Source organism: Nicotiana tomentosiformis, chromosome 3 (genome assembly GCF_000390325.3).
Source record: "Nicotiana tomentosiformis chromosome 3, ASM39032v3, whole genome shotgun sequence".
Classification (NCBI taxonomy): Eukaryota; Viridiplantae; Streptophyta; class Magnoliopsida; order Solanales; family Solanaceae; genus Nicotiana; species Nicotiana tomentosiformis.
In genome coordinates, this window is record NC_090814.1 from 59,763,685 (window position 1) to 59,768,495 (window position 4,811).

The following is a 4,811-nucleotide window of genomic DNA, read 5'->3' on the forward strand; positions in this document are numbered from 1 at the left end:
GGATTATATTTGCAGCAGTTGCTTATTCTTTTTAGGACTAGAGTTGGGCGTGATCAATAATCTAGTCGCAAACTTAGTTATTGTGTTTTAATTAAGCTGGGATTTGAAACTTTTTGGCCATGAAACTACTGAAGGGTGGTCACTGGTGACTGCAGTCATCTTCACTTTCTTCTCACCTCCTCTTTTCTTTAGCTTTTGTAATTATATCTGTACACCGAAGACTCTTCTAATGCAAGAAGTTTATTTGTATGCTCATGTCTACCTAAAATACTTTGAGAAGCATTATTTACACTAGAACAATTTAAAGAATGTTGTTGGGCCCGTGCTTTAGCACGAGATAACCACATCTAAGTAAGTATATATATATATATATATATATATATATTGCTCGAAGTGTTTGGTTGTAAGACAAATTGATGGCACATGTACAAATTTGATTTTTTTTTAGAGTTTTGTTGCTCTAAGATATATACAAAGTTTGGGGAATAATTGTAAAATGTTAAACTGAAACTCAATCTCAATTACACTTGTTGCTGTAACATTGGCAGACGTTGTTTTATAAGAATTCAGTAGATCACCCATATAGTTGCGCATAATTTGGTAAATATTGAATTATCATACCGAAATCAAAAATTTTAGTATTTGGTATTCGATATTTTGGTATTTGGTATGTATTTGGTTTAAGTTTAAAAATAAAAAATTAGTATTAGGTATGATATTTGGTATTTATAAAAATAATATCGAAATACCGATACCGTACCGAAATATATAATAAGTTACACAATACACATATTATTGATTATAACAAACTAAATTACATAATACATTTTTTTGGTATGCATGTTGAGGTTGGCATTAAAGGCCATGTACTTCTTTAGGAAAATGGAAGAACAACGTAGGCCGCAGATCTTAACTCTTATTCTCTGAGATGTCAAGCATATTAACGTAATACTTTTACGATTTTAAGGTGTTTCTTCTCGTGTATTGAATTGCATATGTTGGATTTGTCTTTGTTGAATTTCTAACTTCAGTAATTAGCTCTAAGCAAGTAACGAGACATTTTCAATGATTAAATTTATTCTTTTATGTACCTTTTTTTTTATCTATGGGTTGATACTTGCTAGTTTTGGATAAATTGTTTGTCAATTGTCATGTGAGTTTAAAACGTTTTTATTTTTATATTCGTGAGTACTTTAATTAAGACTATTACAATCTATGACTTTATGCACTAGTTAATATTAAAACTGAACAACCCGAAGTTACCGTACCGAATAAACCGAAATCGAAAGGAGAAAAATCGAACCATGCCGAATTTAATTAGGTACGGTATTGGTATAGCATTTTAAGAAATCGAATACAAAAAATATCGAACTAAAATATCTAAATACCGTATTGTAACGACCGACGAACACTCCTAATCAACGATCACTCTTCTCCTAAGGAAAAGAAAAAAATTCACCAATGCATCACCAGTTTTCTGTCATTAAAAAAAAAAATGCAGAGAGACCTTACGAATGCTTTTCTCCCTCTTTTTATGTTTTGGTGATTTCACAGAGTTGATTTGATAAAATCCTTTGTAGAAAGAGCTTTTCTCACCAAATGATTGGTCAAATTCTATAACTCTAGTTTTGGTACAGCCAAATGATATGTCCGTTGTAGCAAACAAGCTCATTGAATTATTTAGGTGTATCTTCTCTGAGCTATATAATCATATTGTATTTTTGGAATTGTCTCCTTATCATTAAACGAGGGAAGGAAATGAAAAATAAAATTATTTAAAACTAAGTGATTACTTTTCATCTAAGTTTTGACGTGAATAGAAACATAAAGTATACCATTTTGATGGCAGGTACAAAATATTAATCGATGGAATAGTTGAGGTGCACGCAATTAACCTCAGACACTAATTGATCATTTCAAGAAAGAATAATAACCACCTCCTTAACGCTTAAGAAGCGAAAAAGAAAAATAACCACCTCCTTAATGCTTAAGAAGCGAAAACACAGTCTGGTTAATACGTATTTGCCGTTGTCTAAGACTCTAAGGATTCCATCTTCAACATTAAGAATAAAACATACTAGTACTAGCATTAATAGTTATTATGCCTGTTGCCAGATTCTCATCATCTTCTTTAAGTTTTAGTTGTCATAAATCATTATTAAGTACGTGAATACTATTATCACAATTCGTGAGAACCTTAAGACCAGAGCAATCGTGAGAACTGAGAACTGGCTTAAATTCCTCTCTTAAAGTCACGTTTGTTTTATTCTTGCTACCTAACTTTTTAAAGCAAAGTTCTATGATTTTAGCACTGTCAGTTAGGCTGTTCGGCCAGTAACCACTTTCATACTTTAAAAAAAAAGAAGGATACTTTGTGGTTAGGCCTGCCAACTTCTAAAAGCAATTGCACAGACAAAAAATAATAAAATAGGCTGCCACTTCATTGCAGGTTTAATGCCTAACTGCTAACAGGCTGGCCCATGGGATATAGCAGTAAATGAAACCATATTTGTCCATTTGATAATGAATACGAGCAATTAGAATCCAGTATGCCTTGCTAAATGGATTGATTTATGTAAATGTCCCTTTTTAGGCCACAATTTACATTTTGTCCCTAATTTAAAAATTATGCAAATGTAGGCCTTGTGAAATTATCACTTCCGCATAACATTAATGTTTGCTCAGTATGCTCATAAAATATTAAACCGTGGTCTAAAGTTTACAATAACTTACAAAATTTAAGACTTTGGTATAACGTTTTCTCATAATATTTTTAATTTGCTCAAAAGGGATCTTTAAATTGTAATCTAAAAAGTCTATCAATTAAAAAGAGAGTCATTTATTAAACAGTTGACATACAAAGATGTTGGTATACAATTGGAGCGCAAAAATAACAGATATAATACTATCCCTTCGTCCAAATTAAATGTAAAAATGAGCGAAATCTTTCTAACTTCTCTAATCTTTTGAAGTTAGAAAAATAAAAAATTCTTTTGTTGCATAATTTAATCGCAACAAAATTGTGTCGTTCATGTGGACTAACCCAACCAATTAGGAAAAGTTTAGTAATAACATTATTATCTGAAAAGTGATACTCTTTTATGTTCATACTTTCCTTTTATGTTTGTATATAAAAGAAAGTCATACTTTCTTATCTAGAAATAATTTAATTTTTTTTATCATTAATAAAATAATCTATGATCAGATAAATATCTATGACTTGTTTTAGTCTACTAGTTTTAAGATACGCGCGATTCGCGTATACCCTCTACGATGCATATAAAATTATAAAAATATAAGCCCTTAAAAAATAATTTTTTTAAAATATAAGCTCTTGAAAATGACATATATTGAGCCCATTTAGTCAAAAAAGTAGAGGCTAAGCATGAAACAACTAAGATGATTTTGGAAGTTTAGTGTTCTATTATGTATCTCGTTCTTTTATATTAATTTAGTATCTAAATAATCGTCTAGGTACCATGTATTCTAGACAAGTCAACTACAAAAAGGAAAAAATTAGCGATGAAAAATTATGTAGTTAAATAATAAAAATTATCGCTAATCATATTCAGTGACAGATCATTAAAAAAACATATTTAGCTACAAGATGAATTTCGTAACTAATTCCTATTTTTAAAGTTAAATTATAATTTTTTTTAGTAATAATATTAGTTTCTTTTTACCAAAAAATAAAAGTCCTTTTCCATCTTTTTTAACACGAATATGTATTGAGGTAATTAAGGTATGTTGTAAATTAATTTACGGCAATTAATTTTTTATCACAAATTAATGATTACTTTTTCCCCAAAATAATTACTATTTCAAAACCTAATGCCATAGGAAATTGTAAGAATAGAAATAAATGAATTTAACAACCAATCTTCTAGAAAATACTTTTGATTTAAATTTTAGAAACAACAAATAAATCATATGAATGGGAAATAAAGAGGCAAAATTGGTCTTTACGATTAAACAAGGACAAAGAACAAAAATATTACACAAAATCGTGAAGTTTCCTTGTTGGAAACCAACAACAAATTTCCCCCCTACTTTTCTGGATTCTTTTATTGTCTTAATTTTTTTTTTATCCTTATTAGGAGAAGACATCAAATACTGAATTACTTAGGAAAAACTTCTTTGATTTAGAACTCCTAAAGTATTAGGAAAGTTTTTAATTTTACAGTTTTATCCAATATAGAATATGCTTTTAAAAGGTAAAAAGGTGAACGATTTAAAATTCTCTTTCAATTAGCTTTATTTTACTAAAATTATAAATAATTAATTAGTTATAATTCTAGACAAACAATAAAGACTCTTAAATCTAAAAAGAGTTATAACTGAACAAAACTTTCCTACTTTAATCTTTTTGGGTGTTAGTTTTCTTTTATAAATATATTGTCTTACTTAGTTTAAACAATGAAGGATTGAGCACATAATATTTAGTTGATTTTGAAGTTCTAAATATTAAGAAAATAATTAAATAAATATTTCTTAATATTAAGAAAATAATTAAATGATTATTTTGTCTTGTGTGAAATATGTTTTTAAAGGCTAAAAAATGCGAACTATATTTCGTTAAAGAGTTTTGTTCTTTTAATATAATATAAATAGATAAATAAATAAATTTGAAAAGTCTTTTTTTTATTTTATAACTGTCACGAAATTTGAGACAAAAAAATATAACAAAAAGGAGCGTAAGTAGCTACTAACATTTAAAAAAGTGAAAAAAAATAAGATCAACACATAGACACGTAGGTTGGAGAAAAGGAAAAAAGGAAGAAAAATATAGACGGGGAAGTTAAGGAGTTGGA